This window comes from Chrysemys picta, chromosome 1 (assembly GCF_011386835.1).
Source record: "Chrysemys picta bellii isolate R12L10 chromosome 1, ASM1138683v2, whole genome shotgun sequence".
Lineage (NCBI taxonomy): Eukaryota > Metazoa > Chordata > Testudines > Emydidae > Chrysemys > Chrysemys picta.
Window position 1 is genome coordinate 107,920,692 of NC_088791.1, and position 19,883 is coordinate 107,940,574.

The following is a 19,883-nucleotide window of genomic DNA, read 5'->3' on the forward strand; positions in this document are numbered from 1 at the left end:
GACCTGCACCAAACACACTCCGGGGCCCTGCCCCTCCGCGCCAGGTGTGCCGCAATAGCAAACAAAAGGGACAGTCTTACATACATACCCAGCCCAGCCCCCCCCCCGAGGTCTACGTCTCCCCTGGCACCCAAAACAAACGCACCCGTTTGGGACTGCTGCCCAAGAGGGGCACATGAATCAATTATTTTTCAGGGAAAGAGAAAAATATCTGTGGAGGACATCAAGTCTGCGCTTGCACAGTAGCGCAGAATTCACCCAGGAGTACATGGTGTACACACTAAGTCTGATCCAAATACAGCTGTTGTCTGGAGTTTGCTTACACATAACTTAAACAAAAAACAACAACAAAACATAAGGTATGAACAACTCAAAAACAAATAGCTAGTATACATCTATTCCTAGCCTGTAAACATCATGCCTCTAATTTTATGCCCACTTTTAATATTGTCTTAAATTAAACTGTAAACTCCTTGTGGTAGGGATGTTCTCTTCCTATCAATTTCCTTAGCACCCTGCACAATGCTCTCCACGCCTCCCATCCCCATCCTCCCTGATAAAAAATCCTCATCTTAAGTTTTTCCTGAGCTCAACTGTTCTTAAGGGGGCTTATATCTAAAGATACTTATTGTCTGTCCATGCCCTTATTGCCTTCTGTCTCAGATGTACAAACTGTTTTGTTCTTCTGGCTTGGCTGTATTAGGACCCACATAATCTGGCATCAGAGTCAGTAAGCAAAAACAGCAGCATTTCTACACATGGTCCTAGCATCCACCATCCTAACATACACAATTGCTACAACTGTCATCCCATCTACCCCAGTTGAATTTAAATATCTAGTTAAAAAAGGCTGAGAGGAAAATAAGACACAGTCAAGGATAAAATCCATCTAAAGAAAGAAGGTAACACTTATGTGAAACTAGCTACTAAATATTGTTACATCATTTATATTTGTAGTTTTGTGGTGGTGAAGGTACAAGACCACATTTCCAGGACCACCCTGCTTTTTGTTTTATACAGGAAAGAATCAAGTTACACTGCTAGTTAAACACAAATAGTTTACAATGTAATTACTGCTGAAGCAATTTCTGAAATTTCTTTTAAATTACTACTGTCTACATCTAAGCCTACATCAGCCATTCAGTAATGGCTTTTCATCATTTATTTTAACAAAAGAGCGATCAATGATCTTTTCTCACATTTGCTCTGCTGTCATCTACTTGAGAAGCTCTGTGGAATTTGAAAAACAAAGTATGTTTCCTATAAGCTACATGGTTATTTAAATTTCATTTTTTTGCTTTCTTACCATAATCAAAGATAAGTTTTATTCTCTCTGAAACCGAGCTGGACCACATCTGTCTAGATAGTTTTTAAATAAACTGGTTTTGCAATATTTGCATTGAAATATATGGGAAGAATCTGAATAAACCAAAACATGATCAGCAGACAAACACACTATTGATCTAATTAGGTTTTTCAATAAATACAAGTATCAGAGGGGTAGCCGTGTTAGTCTGAATCTGTAAAAAGCAACAGAGGGTCCTGTGGCACCTTTGAGACTAACAGAAGTACTGGGAGCATAAGCTTTCGTGGGTAAGAACCTCACTTCTTCAGATGCAAGAGTGCAAGAACCTCACTTCTTGCATCTGAAGAAGTGAGGTTCTTACCCACGAAAGCTTATGCTCCCAGTACTTCTGTTAGTCTCAAAGGTGCCACAGGACCCTCTGTTGCTTTTTTCAATAAATACAAGTGGATTTTCACAAACTGCATGCCTCTCTCCTCTTTGTCTTTATCTCAGTCCACTACATAACTGGTTATAGACTGCTCTACTCTAACATCCATACTCAAGATGCAAGTGCAATAGTCAGCATTAGCAGATTGCAGCAACATCATCTTCCAGTTTGCATAGAATATAATTCACCCAAAGTATCAGAAGGCATTCTACAATTAAAAGAAAACAAAGGGCAAATAAAGATTAAGTGGCCTACTAGCTAAAGTTTTAGCCCTACAAAGTACTGAGAAAAAGCATCCCTGCAACTTGTGAAAATGTCAAATATTCAGTTAATGGCCTGGTGCTTAGCAGCAAGGCTAAAAGTAAAACAAAAAGTCAGCAAGCTTTGAAGCAGGGGTGGGCAAACTACAGCCTGTGGGCTGGATCCGGCCCATCAGGGCTTTGGATCCAGCCCGCGGGACTGCCACCCCTGTTGCGCCGCGGGCCCCGTGCCGTTGCCAGCGGCAGCCAACACCACGTCCCTGTGGCCCCTGGGGGAAGGGGAACAGGGGACTCCCCATGCTGCTCTTAACTGTGGATACCTCCCCCAAAGCTCCCATTGGCTGGGAACGGGGAACCGCGGCCAATGGGAGCTTCAACAGAGGTACCCACAGGCAAGGGCAGCATGCGGAGCCCTTTGCCTCCCCACCCCCAGGTGCCGCAGAGACGTGGTGCCACCCGCTTCCCGGAGCAGCATGGGGCTGTGAACAGGGCAGGCAGGCAGGCAGGGAGCGTGCCCTGGCCCCAGTGCGCACTGCTGCCACCCCGGAGCCGCTCCAGGTAAGCGGCACCAGGCTGTAGCCTGCATCCCAACTCCCTGCCCTGAGCCCCCTGCTGCTCCCCACACCCCTCCTTCACCCCAACCTGCTGCCCTGAGCTCCTTGCTGCACCCCAACCCCTGTCCTGAGCCCCCTGCTGCACCTCGCACTCCATCCTGCACCACTACCCTGAGTCCTCTCCTGCACTGTGCACCCCCTCCTGCATCCCAACCCCTTCCCTGAGCCCCTCATACATCCCGCAACCCTCCTCTGCCCCAACCTGCACACTGCACCCCCTCCCACACTCCCTCCCACACCTCAACCCCCTGCCCCAGTCCTACATTCATGGCCCTGCATGCAATTTCCCCACCCAGATGTGGCCCTCAGGCCAAAAAGTTTGCCCACCCCTGCTTTGAAGATATGTTTGAGGTATTGGTGCTATCTTATACAAAAGGCTTAATGCAAAAATCAAAACTCAAGCAAGAATCACTGCAGCATGTGGAAGCCAGTTACAGTATTCTGAACCAGGTGAAAAAGAGCATTTAGCAAAATCAGGATGCTGGCAGAAAGAGCACTGCAGTAATACAAACTTCTTTTGTTAGTAAGCACTGACAGACAATGATCCCTGCATCTGCTATGGAAAGTGACTCTTTTATCCTGAACAGAACACCACAGTTTTCATGTGTTGGGATTTATGTAGCAAAAGAGAGAATTAAACGTGACCACCACGTTATTACCAAACATCTGTTCTTAAGAGAACCTCAGATCTCTATCCAGACTCATTTTATAATACACCACCCATTCATAGCTATAGAGATAAGCTTCTCTGCAGTAGATTAAAATTTAGTCATTTATAGACAGAGCAGAAAATTGTCACAACAGGACCAAAGGGCAAAAATGGGTCACATGGATTATAGTAAATGTCCAATCATAACACCAGAAAATGGCCCCAAGCAATGGCACATACAGTGGCTATTGAAGAGAACTGGTGCAGAAAACCCACATAAGAACCTAAATCATGCAATTGCCAAGTAGCAATTACTTTAGTCTGAAGTAATAAAACAGGACTTTTGAGAAAGTAAGGGTGGTATCAGATCATCCAGATGAAGCCCTTTGATAGCTCAGCAACCCCCTATACTTCAGTATTATTCATAGTACTCAGAGTAGCAGCCGTGTTAGTCTGTATCCGCCAAAAGAAGAACAGGAGGACTTGTGGCACCTTAGAGACTAACAAATTTATTAGAGCATAAGCTTTCGTGGACTACAGCCCACTTCTTCGGATGCATCCGAAGAAGTGGGCTGTAGTCCACGAAAGCTTATGCTCTAATAAATTTGTTAGTCTCTAAGGTGCCACAAGTCCTCCTGTTCTTCTTTATTCATAGTACTGAACACACTATCCTGTCAAGACACCCCTCTCAGAAAGCTCACCAATATGAGGCCTAACCAAGGCAATCCCAATACTATAATCCCATCAAATACCAGACAGGAAGCTATCACCAAGCATTTTTACTTATAAATACATATAAATTTGTTGAGTTATTATCCTTCTTCAGGAGCATCGGAAGTTTCTTTATTAAAAGAAGGAATACAGTAGAGCTTCAGAGTTACAAACACCAGGGTTACGAACTGAAATGTAAATGTAAACTGCTAAAAAATAAAGGGAAGTTTAAAAAAAGATTTGACAAGGTAAGTAAGCTTTCTGTGCTTGTTTTGTTTAAATTAAGATGGTTAAAATCAGCATTTTTCTTCTGCATAGTAAAGTTTCAAAGCTGTGTTAAGTCAACGTTCAGTTGTAAACTTTTGAAAAAACAACCATAATGTTCAGAGAGTTACAGACAACCTACATTCGTAACTCTGAAGTTCTACCGTAATAGATACAATAAAAGAGACCGCATGTGTAGGACACGCAGGGCTTTGGAGCTGTGCTCCGGCTCCGCTCCAGCTCCAGGCAAAAACCTGCAGCTACACTGCTCCGGAGCTGCTCTGCACTCCAGCTCCGGGCTCCGCTCCAAAGCCCTGATTGACACAGGACAGAAATTAGGAGATTTGGGTTCTAAATCCCTTCTGCCACTAACATGCTGAAGTACATTGGGCAAGTCACTTCATCTGTCTGTGCCCACTTTCCCCTTAAACCCTTTCCCTTCTTGTCTACTTTGTAAATTCTTCAGGGCAAGGGACCGTCACTATGTGTTTGTATAGGTACCTAACACAATGGGGTCCCATCCCAGCTTAGGCCACTAGGCACGATTATTTATTAATGATAATAATTAAAAAGGAAAGCCAGTATAAGGTATTTCGCTTGAGACACTCACAGTCTGAGCTACTGGGAAACTTACTGCTAGCCTACTATTCTGTTATGAAAAGATTTAGTACACAATTGTTGGAATGCAGGTTAAGGACCATGAGACTTACACTTTCATATGAAAGTAAGAGTAAGCGTAGGCTGCTTATGTAGTTTAGTACCACTGAAAAAGAGATCCCCCAGCACAGAAGCCTGATTGGTATTTTGAATATCACACAATTTAAGCGCATTTAGAATTAGAGTGCAAAGGGGCAGGATATTAGCATGGGAAACCCCAAATCTGGAATTACTGCCCTGGAAGATAAGGTTACTACAAAGTGATCATTAACAGTCTGTAGGAAGATGACTAGTCTTTTTCTTCAGATGAGTAATAGAAACTCTTTTGATAACCCTGCTGCCCACAAATATATGGAGAGCCTGGTAACAGTAAAGATGGCCCACAGTTCTCCAGCTGATAGTACATGGACTTCATGTTACTAAAAGCCAAGCCAGTCAACCAAAATGAAAAACCTCAATATACAGAAGAGGATACAGTGCTTCAAGCACAGGATTGGGATTCAGGTGTTTGAGGTCTAGTGCTGACTGTTAGACTTATGACCTTGGGCAAATCAAACTGACTTATTTTCCCTTCTGTAACAGAGAAAAGATTGCAGACCTACTTCAAATGGGGCTGTTTTGCAACTGATGTTTGTATAACAGCTGTGGATGGAAAGTTCTGTATAGAAGTACAACAATCAGCATTTTCAAGCTCAGCATTCATTTCCATACTTACGACCCCGAAAAGCCAGATTATCAGAGTTGTGGTGCACCCACGACTTCCACCTAAGTCAGAGAGCATTGTGGGTACTCAGCACCACTTTAAAAAAAAATCAGGCCTTTCATTTAGGCAATTAAATATGGATTTGGATGCCTAATCAGCATCCAAGTTTAAACATTTTGGTCATAACTCTTACTAGTATAAACGAATTTGGCAATCCAGAATGCGGTTTAAACACAGATTGTCCACTTGCTACAAGAAATCATGAACAGAGTGTAGTGCTGTTTTCTTAAACACAACAGATATCAGTAAAAAGCATGGTCCAAAGCCCATCAGTGACTGTATATAAACATCTCTAAATAGATGGCTGAGAACAGGTTAAAAATTACAGCGAAGGTTCTTAATAGAAACAAGTGTGGAAAAAATATTTTCATTTAAAGGATGATCTCTGTGGTACGACGTTGTAGGATCCTTTTGCAGTAATAGGCTCCTAGCATGAAGCAAAAATAGCCAGTACAGCAATTACTGCAGTTCAATTATTTCCACGGTTCTAGTCATTAAAAGGCAGCTTATAATATGATGGCATCAGTCATCGTATCTGAAATGAAAATTTCTGTCTTGCATGTTTTTGCCTTGGGTAATCAAGTTAAGCTCCCCTGACAGTTGTGTAAAAAGTAAAGCTGGTCTAATAATGAACCACAGATTTGTGAATAAACAGCTTGATTTAGCTTTGCTGCTACTTGTGGAGTCATATTATTACTTACAAGTATTAAGATAACCATCAGGAACTCATAAAAATGGTCATGAATCCCTGAAGTTTCACAAATTGATAATGTAGATGGCAGTCTTCAGCTAGGTTTTAGCTGGCCAATCAGGGAGTAGAAGTACCATGAGCCAAATACATGCCACGAATAGGGATGAGACAAAATGAAATATTCATAAGCTATTCACAAATGACCCACAGTCTGAAAAACAATTTGGCTGAAATATACAGAGTTCTAATGAGATCAGTCTCTAGTCTTAAAGCAAAAAAAAAAAAAAAAAAAAAAAAAAATTAAATTGCATTTTCAGTTGAGAGAATGTAATTTGACCAGCTCCAACCAAAAGCCAGGCAACTATTTTTCATTACATATGCAAATTGTTGACCCAGCACGAAAACGCCTATGACAACAACAGTATTTGATGTGCATGCGACTTGTGAATGAGTTTCTCAATCAATCTAAAAACATCTTACTAAATAGCAGTCTGATCCTAAGCATGTGAGTAACTTTATTCACATGAATAGCCCTTCGGAACTCAGGATGGATTACTCACATTACCATCATGCATAAGCATTTGCAAGGTCAGGTTTTAGAACTGTTTGATTTAAATACTCAAATAGCCAGTTTGCTCAGTCATTTCTTACATACAATAATAAACACACTATTTTGTTCCATGTTCATGGCATTCTAAGTAGTATCATCTTGCATTTAAATTACTGGTTAATTATATATAGCAGAGCAACTGGATGATAAAAAGCAACATTATTTTTATAATCTCACTTCAATCTTTTATTTCTGCCTCTTCTACCAACCCACTTACCTTCTGTACTTACTTTCCTATGTGCAAAATGAGAATAAGGCTACTTACCTCACAGGTAAATTGTGAGAATTTATTCCTGTTTATAAAGCAATTTTGAGACCCTCCAAATCTTCTGTTAGATGTTGGTAATGGAGGGTAAAAAAAAGTGTTATATTCTTCCCTACTGAATACAAATCCTTTGTAAAACACTAAAAATTCTATTATAAATGTATAAGTGTATTTTTAATCCTTCACTGCCACTCTCCGAGTTTTGTATATTTAGCTGTAGTTAGGCAAAATTTCATGACACCAAGAGCACTGATTTGCTTTCAACCAAATTAAGCTATTTCACAAATTTCCTAAATCCTTATATAGCAATTTCTAATTTGAGAGGGGAGAAAATGCAGACATCAGCAATATTTTTAAATTAAAAAAAGGCCTGGAAGGCACAAGGAATTTCATATAGAGGACTTACAAATAGACAAGCAGTAGCAACAACCTTGTCAGCAGGTTTTTCCTCCCACATCCAACATCTCTAGACCTCCATTATCTCACACAAGTTGCAAAGAGAGTGGCTTGTAAACAGACACTATGACTTTCCAAAACAATGAATGTTGAGAGAGGATTGACAGCTTTAACCTTGAAACTAAGGAGCATCCTCAAGGAGGCAAACCACAAGCTGGGTTATTTTGTTTTTTTAATTCAAAACATATCAGTAAGCAGAAGAAAAATGTATCAAAACTAAACTTGTTTACAAACCCTGCAAGCTAACAGCCTGGATGCAATGCATAAATCCAAGTCATGTCAGACAGCATTCCAGAATAATGTGTCAAAGAAAACGCAGAAAGACTTGTCTGTTAGTGGGAAACAATTGGGTCAGTTTGCAGACAAGCCCTTTAGACTCCTTTACATTGAATCAAACCCATTATTCAATGCCAGGCTTCCTTTATAGTTTAATATACAGAGCTATTGCAAATGAGACTTAAGAAATGTCTCAATTAAGTACCTACACTATACATACATTTCTGGCCATAGTATGTATGTTGGTTATGTCTTTTTTGTTCATTAATTAAATGCATCCTGGAGTACTTTTTGTTGTTGTTTTTGGATGGAGCGGGGAAGGAGGTTGTGGCAAGATGCACTGAAGGTGATCTTTCCCTCATGTAGATCTCTTATAAAGGTAGCAGTGCTGCTCTGGGATAGTTTTTAGGGAGGAATTCCAAGGAGCGACAGAGTCCTTCTTTATGGTACTCCTCCTCAGAGGGGCTCAGTGCAACCTATTGACTCTGCTGACCGAGACAGCCAGCGTTCCAGGATAGGTCTCCCTCATAACAGTGCATTGGACAAAGGCATTGCTGTAGCCCTCATTTGTCACTGAATCAGGTACGAAGGTCAGGGACATTTTACATTTGTTGTCCACAATGCATTAAAGTAACTGATTCCATAAGAATCAATGTTCACATATTTTAACATGATTCATAGCATCCAGAAGATAAAACAAACAAACAAACACACACACACCACCCACTTATAACTGGCCAGATGCTTTAATGGATTAAATACTGACTGGCCTTTAAATCACTCTGTCTGCAGATCAAGACTGACCCAGTGACCAAAGTTAATTTTTTTTTCAGATTTTGCACCCTCTTATATAAATTCCAATTTAAACAAAATATTTTGTTGAAAGCCTATTTTAGACATTTACACCATGTTCATCATGGTCATTTAAAACTCAGAGATATATCTGAGAATGCTAATTGTGAAGTCCTCCATTTACTCTGGAAACAGAACACAGGCAGTGGCAGTACAAATTCCATGCCAATTGTATAGCAAAAAAAAAAAAAAAAAAATCACACAAGAAGCCACTTTTAAGTCCATTCCATTTTTGGCCTCTCTGCCTACACTTGCCAATGAGATCCTAATGGTATCAACTGTGATGGTGAATTCTGTGACTGACACCAGTCCAGTAGGAAATGAACTGGGACCAACAACTCATTTCACATAAGCCACAAAATAACCTTGACATAACTTTTGATCATTATGGACTTGAGCTGGGTCAAAAGTAATGTTCTAATGGTGAAAGTCTAATCTCTTTCCAACCATGAGCCAGTCTGCTCCTTGAAATTCTTTTAAATAGTACCCAAATATAAAAGTACAAACACAAGTAGTACACACGAACAAGTGTGCCACAACTTTAAGTCTAATATAAAACAAGCTCTAGATAAATGACACTGTTCAATCTTAGAACACTTAATTGTGAAGGAGGAAGGGATCTGTCCAAAAGCAAAACCATTTAATTATTACAAAAGGTGGTACAGCCCCTACCAAAACTACTACCCCACTTCCACCATGTATAAACATTGTTCCTTTACACATTTAAAAGCACTTTAAGCCAATCTACCTACCTCCAGAGCATATGCAGTCATGCTACTGTGCGTTCTACATAACAAACCCATATACTGTAGTGCTGCCACCATAACTGCTCCAGGGATAAGAACTAAATGTTCAGTACTACAAGACTTTTAAAAAACATGCACAACACTGCCAGATTAAAAATTTACCATTTTCAACTGTTATTTCACACGCTGTTGACTTATTAACTATGTCATTTTCAAACTTTCCTCTCAGACTCTGACCTACTGACATTTTAAGCGCACAGACAGACAGCAGATCAGTGGATTGAGGAGGACTGACATGGTATAATTAAAAGGCATTAGTGCTGCCCTCCCCCATACAAAATAAAAATGGCAGTCTTGGTAAGATGCATGCAGCATAAGCGCTTTATTTCAAAAGAAAATCCCAAAACATGGCCAGAAATCCTTGCAGAAGGGACACTATCTTAATGATGATTTTTAGCACAATAGTGCTTTAAGTCCCTTGTATAAAGGCAACAGTAATTGTAATTGTACACAAAAAAATGTTAACTCAAGCATTTGTTATACCTACTACCTCCTACAGCACAACAAAAACGTTTAAAAAGGACTCCATGGCTACAGAAGAAAGGAGCCTTACAAATGAAAATGCGTCTCCCTAATTTTACACTCGCTTTTACTGAAACCCTGACATGAAAGCACTGTCACGTTGTTTCCACACGCACAGCACCAGCACCCTGAGAACTCATGCAAAGTCACTGCACAATTGAACTGTATATTGTTACAAAATAAAGATTCTAAACGTTTGATCTGTCAGTGAGTTCGGGGTAGCGGTGAAGGGGGAAAGGGGAATTGATCACGCGTTCGACTACCATTTCATGTTCTAAGTCACTTACATGAACTATCTAAACCAACCATGTATCTATTGTACCGGTACCTCTATTTGAATGCCCTCCCCCCCCCCCCCCCGGTCCCAATCCCCCCTTCCAAAACAAAACAAACGTGAAGCTCACCACAAGCTACTCAAAGAAAAAGAAATTAACATAAAAAAGTGTGTAAATCAGTCAGTCAGTTAATTAGTTCAATGTGTAATGGGGGCAAGGAACAGTATTTCACATAGAAAAGAGGTATGAATTGCCCCAATTCGGCTAGTCATTATTCTCATTTCCTGTTTCAGAAATCCAAAATTCAACTGCTTAAAATGAGACACAAGAATCTTTAGAACATTAATATTTCCAGTCTTTACTGATAAAAATTGCTAGACTCAACAACTAATAGTTATTCATCTCTAGATCACGAAACCATATATTGCATCAATATTACAAAAATGTATATATAGGGTGCATTTAGTACTAACCTTATAAAAGCTGCATTTACTCCTCTTGGCTAGAAATCATTAATAGTTTTGGTAAAATCCCTTTATGTGCTCTTCCAGCTTGCTAATTCAAAGCTTCCATTAACACACTCCATTGCAGATAATTGCAGACAGCACACGCTCCCCTGCTTTTGCCAGTCCCCAACACAGTAAGGATAATCACATTCCAGCGGGGAGTGAACAGATGGTGGATTCCATGGCAACCAACTCTCCTAAGGCTATTGGTAGAGTGTGTGACTACCACTTATTGGGTAACAATCACTCTTTGTGCTTCAGCCTTGCAAATCCTTAATGAAGGGACATATAAGCTTCTAGCACTCACTGGGCATGCCTAGGCAGGTGTTTTGCCATTTAAACAAGGCACTGCACCACAAAAAAAGCTTTCATCTGGATTTAACCTTGATGGTGTCTATGCCTAATATTTTGGGCAGGTTTAATGCTGAAGAATAAGATCACACAAAGTTCAACTTGAAGTCTATTAAAAATAGCTCTCAACAAACAGTTATGGACACACATAATTATCTTCTAGATTTATTCTTCACCTTAGTAGTTTCCAGAAGGGTTAAGTGCACTCATTCAGTTTTTTCTTTCCCTAATGAACTAATTTCCAAACTATACTGGATAGATTGAGATTTACATTATCTCACAAGCAAACAAAACAACTGTTAAAAATTTAAATCTTATTCATAAAACAATACAAGAATGTAGGAGTGTTCGGTAAACTAAGTCAATGCTAGTATGGAAAAAATAATAATGGTCAGAACAATTTTCCAAAGGATGGTTTATTTCCACTGGAAAGGGTTTCATACCTACTTTGTTGGAACACTTGCTGCATTTTCTGGAGCTACTACGCTTTGCGTTACCTAAAAATGTTCTAATCTCCTAATTTAGGGTTTTATTCAACAAGAATATTGCAGTTCCTTGCTTTTGTTGTTAGAGCCTCTGCTGGGTTCTCTGTCTCTGCATACAGCGAGACTAACGCTGATTCAGCAGCCAAAAGCTACCTGTTCTCCGAAGAAATGGGCTGTAGTCCACGAAAGCTTATGCTCTAATAAATTTGTTAGTCTCTAAGGTGCCACAGTACTCCTGTTCTTTTTGCGGATACAGACTAACACGGCTGCTACTCTGAAACATACCCATCTAGTAAGACACCTACATTGACACATGTAGCAATGGAGCAGTCTTAGCAAAATCCTCAGTGACATTATCTTGAGAGGACAGAAAGAACAGGGAAGTGTTTTTTCAAGAACAATTGATAGCAGTCTTGCCTGCAGAGAAGACAGAGCCTTGAAGGCATACATTAAGGCTTTAATTGCATGCCATCCTCATTCAAAATAATAAGAGCCCTATTTAGTAATAGAACATGCCTGTCAGTTTACCAATATTTTGTGGGTGGGATCTGTTTACAAGTTCAGCCTTTCACTGCCTCGCCCTCCAAAACTCTGTCATTCATACTTTACAGTGCTTTGGAAAATGGAAGTGGACTTTTTAAACTGATGCCAAACCACCCAGTATCTGGGATCCATCCTAAGCATGGGGTGTTTCCAAATCAACAGACTTACTATATGGAAAAAAGAAAAAAGAAAGAAAAAGAAAAAACCCTTTCCCCCTCCTTCCCCAACAATACCGCTCTTATATTCTGCTAGCTAGCCCTGATCCTGCAGCCCCATTAGTAATTCCTAACGGACAATGAGAAGCCCTCTATTGGAACCCACTGTGATAAATCTTATGATTTCCCTGCAGATGATGCTGCACACCGTGAGACCACTCAGTGCTGCCCTTCATTCCTGGATCCTCAATTCCTTTCATCCTCATTGCACCACTGAGCTATATAAGTTGATATAAAAGAACAAAGCTGGTATAAAAGAGAACAAAAAAAAAACTAAGGTTTATTTTAATTTATAACTAAACTATTGCTAATAATTTGTTTTAGGGTAGCACCTAGAGCAGGGTTCGGCAACGTTTGGCACGCAGCTCGCCAGGGTAAGCACCCTAGCGGGCCGGGCCAGTTTATTTACCTGCTGACGCAGCAGGTTCGGGCAATCGCGGCCCCCACTGGCCGTGGTTCGCTGTCCCGGGCCAATGGAGGCAGTGAGAAGCTGTGGCCAGCACATCCCTCGCCCGCGCCACTTCCCCGACACCCCTATTGGCCCGGGACGGCTAACCGTGGCCAGTGGGGGCCGCGATCGGCTGAACCTGCCACGTCAGCAGGTAAATAAACTGGCCCGGCCTGCTAGGGTGCTTACCCTGGCGAGCCGCGTGCCAAACGTTGCCAACCCCCTGACCTAGAGACTGCTGGAGAGATTGGAGCCCCATTGTTGTAGCCATTGTACAAACATGAAATAAGAGAGTCCCTGCCCCAAAGAGATTACAGTCTAAATAGACAAAATAGACAAAGGGTAGGAGGAGAAAGAGGCACATGCAGGCTAAGTGACTTACCCATGGTGTCACAGTAAATCAGTGGCAGAGCTGGGATGAGAATGCAGGCAGTACCCTGTCCATTAGACCAACTAGCACTGCTCGCAATGTTAACTGATGTCTGAAATACTTTACAAGTGACATTGGGTTCAGAAGCCCAAACTAGATCTGCTATTTCCCCTCATGTCAGTGTAGACCCCAGACAATTCTCTATGCAAATTCCTATCCATTCCCATTCCAAAACCATGACACGCAAAATGAGAACACTCAGGTGGAACTGGGTAAGAGGAGAATTGATAGGCAACGCAATGAAATGGTACAAGCTGTGATGCAAGTAGCCCTGCGATGTTTCACTCCGTATTCTTTATGAAAATATACTTATGATATGCAGTGGCGGATTAATTATTTTGCCGCCCCAAGGCCAGGAAATAATTGCCGCCCTGGCCCTGCCCTTTCCCCGTCCCCATTCCAACCCCTCTCCCCAAAGTCCCCGCCCCAACTCCGCCCCCTCCCTTCCCCTATTGGATCCCTTCCCAAATCCCCACCCTCGGCCCAGCTTCTTCCCCAGCGCGTGGCCTTCCCCTCCTCCCCCCTCCCTCCCTCCCTGCCCTGCAAAACAGCTGGTTTCGCAGCGCAAGTGCTGGGAGGGGAGAGAAACAGGACGCCGCGGCACGCTTGCAGAGAAGGTGGAGGTGAGCTGGAGCAGGGGGGCGGGTCGCGGAGGGGAGCTTCCGCCTCTGAAAATTTGTCGGCCTAGGCAATAATACGGTGCTGATGATATGAATATGACATAACGGATATACGTTAGGCAAGATGGGTCTTGTAAGATATCATTGGAAAGGTTATAATTTATTGAATGTAATTATCCAATTTGTATGCCTGTATCATTTCTGTATCTGAAGATAGTCAATATTCCTGTGTATCTGTATTTCAACTATGCTACTTTGGGTGACACCCACTGCCAACCCTTCAGGTACAACAATGGAAAAGCCAGACAGGGCGGATGGCCCATCAGCGAGGAAAATGGACGGTGAAAGGCTTGGCCTTCCTGCGGACACGCATACTGCCACTGACTCATGAACGCTGTGATACTATGGAGTCAGGTGGTCTTGTCGCCTGATACTAAACATTACCTGGGACTTCTTGTAACTTTCCACTGGAAGGGAAGGGGGGGGGGGGGGGGGAGGGGGAAGGTGTCAAGTTTGGGAAACAAAGGATTTCCCGCCTTATGTAAATCCTATTTAAGGGTGGGGAGGAAGGCAAATTGGACGACTCCTCTCCATGGCCTGTCTGCCCAAGAAGACAGACTGTTAAAGCCACCTGAAGGGAAGGGGGCGGGGGGTCCTGACTGAGACAGGGGGTCCAATCTGAAAAGAAATATAACTGGAACTCTGAAGCACAGAAACTTTGCAATCTGCTAAAAACAACATTTAGGGTAAGAAATTACATTTTGTAACTTGTTTCTTTAGTATATTGAGCTTAGCTCGCGTACTTTGTTTTATTTGTTCAATAATCTGCTTTGTTCTGTGTTATCTCTTATATTCACTTAAACTAACCTTTTGTTGTTAATAAACTTATTGCTTGTTTATAATATAACCCAGTTTATGTAATTTCTAACTTGGGAGGGGAAGAAGTTGTGCATATCTCCCTCCACACTGAGGGAGGGGGTGAAGTTCATAAAACCTTTGTGTTTGTACTCCTTAAAGGGATACGGCATGTGAGTGCTGGGGGAGGCCCTCTCACACAGAGCTGACTTCAGTGGATCTCTGCAGCGGGGTGCGGCCCTGCCTATGTGCTTGGCTGGAAGAGGCTTGTGAGCCTAACCCAGCAAGACCAGGTAAAGGGGACTCAGGCTGGCAGAATAGGTTGATTGAGTAGGTGGAGGATCAGTTAAACCCCAGCACATCAGGGGACACCCCAAAGGGCCCAAACCCCTCACAGCCCCCCATCACAGAAAGGTGAGGGAACACTGACTGAAATGGCTGGGTAACATGAGATGTTGAGACGTGGGATATGTTGATCAGAGTACAAGATCTAGTAGTCCCAGGAAAAAGACTACCAGGAAGACCCAGAAAAAGGTGATTTGAGACACTGAAGGACAACACAAAGAAGGTCAGCGTCAGCTTGGAAGACTCACTCGACAGGAATGTTTGGGAGATGAACAAGGACTGCTGATCCCAACTAATGGGGCAAAGCAAAGGCGAAGAAGAAGATATGGCAGACTAATATAGGTCTGTATTATTTGAACACCTCAATCTTTAATGTATTTATCCTCACAACACCCCTGTGAGGTAGGGTACTATCGTCACCCTTTTACAGATGGGGAACTGAGGCACTGAGAGGCTAAGTGATTTGTCCAAGTTCCCACAGAAGTCTATGACAGAGCAGGTAACTGCACTCGGATCTCCAAGTCTTAGCCTAGTGCCCTAATCACTAGACCATCATAGAATCATAGAATCATAGAATATCAGAGTTGGAAGGGACCTCAAGAGGTCATCTAGTCCAACCCCCTGCTCAAAGCAGGACCAATTCCCAGCTAAATCATCCTTCCACTCCAACTCCCAGTGCATGTGCCACCTCGGATAATGGCTAAAGATCCCCTAACTCACTGAAAACTGAGGAGATTGGTAAGAGCTGATTAAACGCATAGGAATTGCTGCTGTCCTTGAGGATTTTTGGAGTGTTTTGCTGAGGAGAGTGAAGTGTGGATGGAACTGTGGGGCTGCCATTCTTCTCTGGCTCTAAGGGAGTTCAAATCTCACACACACACACACTTTTATGCCACGCTGCAGAGCCATGCTGTGGTCTCCAAACTTTTTACACACAAGATCACTTTTTGAATTTAAATGCAACCCAGGATTTACCCCACCTGCTCATGCCATCCTCCCTCCCTCCGTCACTTGCTCTCCCCCACCCTCACTCGCTTTCACCAGGCTGGGACAGGGGATGGGGTTCGGGAGCGGGCTCTGGGCTGGGCTGAGGGGTTTTGGATATGGGAGGGGGCTCCAGACAGAGCGTGGGCAGGGAGTGGGGTGCAGGAGGGGGCATGGATGCAAGCTCTGGGAGGGGGCTCCAGGCTGGAGCAGAGTGCTGGGGTGCAGAAGGGGGCTCAGGCTGGGGCAGAGGGTTGGGGTGCGTGGCGCTCCCGCTGGGCGGTGCTTACCTTGGGTGGCTCCCGGTCAGCAGCGCAGCGGGGCTAAGGCAAGCTCCCTGCCTGCCCCGGCACTGCGCTGCTCCCGGAAGCGGCTGGCATGTCCCTGCGGCCCCTTGGGGGTGGGGGGCATGTTGCTCCCACATGCTGCCCCTCTCTGCAGGCACCACCCCTGCAGCTCCCTTTGGCCTCAATTCCCCGTTCCAGGCCAATGGGAGCTGCGGGGCGGTGCTTGCAGACAGAGCCGGCTCCAGGCACCAGCTCAGCAAGCAAGTGCTTGGGGCAGCCAAGGGGAAGAGGCGGCACGTCGGGCTCTTTGGCGGCGGGTCCATCGGTCCCTCTCGGAGGAGAAGGATCTGCCGCCGAAGAAGAAAGCGGTGTGGGGGAGCTGCTGCCGATTGCGGCTTTTTTTTTCCCCCCCACCGCTTGGGGCGGCAAAAACCCTGGAGCCGGCCCTGCTTGCAGACAGGAGCAGCGCGGAGACCCACTGCTGCCCCTGTCCCCTGAGGCTGTGCCACCACAAGGATATGCCGGCCACTTCCATGTCCGGGAGCGGCATGGGGCCAGGGCAGGCAGGGAGCCTGCCTTAACCCTGTTGCGCCACTAGACTGTTAGCGGCCGAAGATCATGATGGACTATCAGAGGCCCTAGGATCAACCAGTTGATCATGATGTACCGGTTGGTGACCCTGCTGTAGAGAGACTGTAAAGTCATCACCTTAAGCAGAACAGAGGGAATGTATAGGTGTATGTACTAAGGCAGCATTTTTCAAAGTTTGTGTTGTGACCCAGTACTGGGTTGCGCATGTCAGGCACTGGGTGGCTCCGGTCAGCACTGCTGACCAGGACGTTAAAAGTCCTATTGGTGGTGCTGCCCAGCTAAGCCAGGCTAGTGCCTACCTGCTCCAACACTCACGCTACACCCCAGAAGTGGCCAGCAGTGGGTCTGGCTTCTAGGCAGGGGGACAACGGGGGCTCTGTGCGCTGCCCCACCCTGAGCACTGGCTCACACTGGAGCGCAGCGCAGTCCACAGTGCAGGACTAGGTGGGAAGCCAGGCCTCTGCACCCCAGCTACACCGCTGACTAGGAGCACTGGAGGTAAGTCCGAACCCCAACCCTGTGCCCCAATCCTCTTCCCCAGCCCTGAGCTCCTCCCAAACCTGGAACCCTTTTCTGTACCCCAAACCTCTCATCCCCAGCCCCACCCCAGAGCCCTGACCCCAACCCTCTGCCCCAGCCCTGACCTCCTCCCACATCCCAATCCCTCATCCCCAGCTCCGTTGAGTCACGGGCATCAACAATTTTCAACTGGCTCCCCAGAAAAAGAGCTTGAAAAATCACTGTACTAAGGTAAATCCCACAATAAAAAACATTATTTAACTACAACAGAATGGTGAATCCTATGTGGAAAACCCCAATATAGTTACCACCCCATAATAACAAAGTTATTTATAAGTATTTCCAGTGCTGGTTGTGTATGTATATATAATTAAATCCTTGTTTCATTAAACCTGAAAGACTGTCATACAATGGCCTAACCCTGTATAATATCTTTTAAGTCCTGAAGAGACAGAGCTCTGGCCTGTATTTCAACAGAGAGATATACTCCCCTTAGCCTGAGGTGCAGGCTATTAGAGTTATATGTAATATTACTCAGCATCCTCTCTTTACCCCGGTACAGGCGGCTAATGCATTAGTCAAAGAGACCCTATAACAGTGTTTGCCATCTGTTTAGTTGATGTATCAAGAGAACAGTTTGATGCACCTTAAATTCCAACTGCCATAGGAGGAAAGTGATGCAGAAAGCACTACCGGCAATTCTTTGCACCAGCTGATAGGCCTTAGAACTGCCTTTCTTAGATGTTCATACACAAAGTCTTTTTGCGCTGCTGCAGAGTATGAAAGTCTTGGCACGACTATTTTGCAAGTCAGCTTGCTGCTCTCTAGCCTGAAGCTCCTTCAGTGGGTGCTAGCTTAGTTAGCACTACCGTTATCCAGGAAATCAGGTCCTGATATTTAATCATTCGACTACAGAGTCTGCCCTATCTATGACCACAGCTATCGACTCTAATGCCAAGCGAGCAGGGGGTGGCAAAGAACAGCAACATCTTAAGTTTTGCTAACAGCAGCAGAAGCTGTGCCAAATGAATGCTCAAAATAGTGTGTGTGTGTGTGTGTGTGTGTGTGTGTGTGTGTGTGTGTGTGTGTGTGTGTGTGTCTCAATTGCCACAACTTGTGTTGGTCATGCTGTCTGGAGTGGCTCACGACCATGAGTGACAACCTCAGGGCAGATTGTCAAAAAGCAGGGCAGACACACCAAACTAATTGTATGTGTGACGCGTTGGATCACAGAAACCCCCTTGGGAGCTGCCAACCGATGTGCCAAGACTACTTCTATTCCTGTTTTCCCTGCCAGCTCAAGACTCCAGCACCCTGTCTTGCTGAGCCAGACACTCCCGTCTGCTCCAACACAGACCCAGGGTCTGAATTACTTGCCCCAGAGCTGCAGGTTTACCTGAAAACAGCTCACAGAAGTGTGCTTGTCTTTAGCACTCAGATGCTCAACTCCCAATGGGGTCTAAACCCAAATAAATTCATTTTACCCTGTATAAAGCTTGTACAGGGTAAACTCAAATTGTTCGCCCTCTATAACACTGATAGAGAGATATGCACAGTTGTTTGCTCCCCCAGGTACTAATACATACTCTGACTTAATTAATAACAAAAAGAGATTTTATTAAATACAGAAAGTAGGATTTAAGTGGTTCCAAGCAGTAACAGACATAAAAAAAGTAAGTCACCAAGCAAAATAAAATAAAATGCGCAAATCTATGTCTAGTCAAACTATATACAGATAATCTCACCCTTAGAGATGCTTCAGTACGTTTTTTCCTCAGACTGGACACCTTCCAGGCCTGGGCACAATTCTTTCCCCTGGTACAGCTCTTGTTCTAGCTCAGGTGGTAGCTAGGGGATTCCTCATGATGGCTTCTCTCCTCCCTTTGTTCTGTTCCACCCCTTTATATATCTTTTGCATAAGGCGGGAACCCTTTGTCCCTCTGGGTTTCCACCCCCCACCCCCACTGGAAAAGCACCAGATTAAAGATGGATTCCAGTTCAGGTGACGTGATCATATGTCACTGCCAGACTTCATTACCCACTTGCCAGCACACACATATACAGGAAGACTAACAGGTAAACACAGCCATCTGCAGACAATGGTCCTCGTTAATGGGAGTCATCAAGATTCCAAACCACCATTAATGGCCCACACTTTGCATAATTACAATAGGCCCTCAGAGTTATATTTCATATTTCTAGTTTTAGATACAAGAGTGGTACATTTATACAAATAGGATGATCACACTCAGTAGATTATAAGTAGATTATTTGTAATGATACCCTACAAGAGACCTTCT

General features: G+C 43.8%; 1 protein-coding gene across 7 annotated transcripts in view; it reads right to left on the reverse strand.

Moving 5' to 3' along the window:
• The window catches only part of FGD4 (FYVE, RhoGEF and PH domain containing 4), a 192,787-nt gene that overhangs the window by 99,984 nt on the left and 72,920 nt on the right, over positions 1 to 19,883 (reverse strand). For 2 of the 7 annotated variants that reach the window (XM_042850014.2, XM_065566302.1), the window contains exon 1: positions 9,554 to 9,679. The exons of 3 other annotated variants lie outside the window; for them this stretch is intronic. The gene's annotated coding sequence lies outside the window, so the exon portion shown is untranslated. Of the gene's footprint in view, positions 1 to 9,553; positions 9,680 to 10,877; positions 11,116 to 19,883 lie in introns of those variants that run through there. 2 more of the 7 variants (XM_042850012.2, XM_065566294.1) reach the window with 2 other exon arrangements.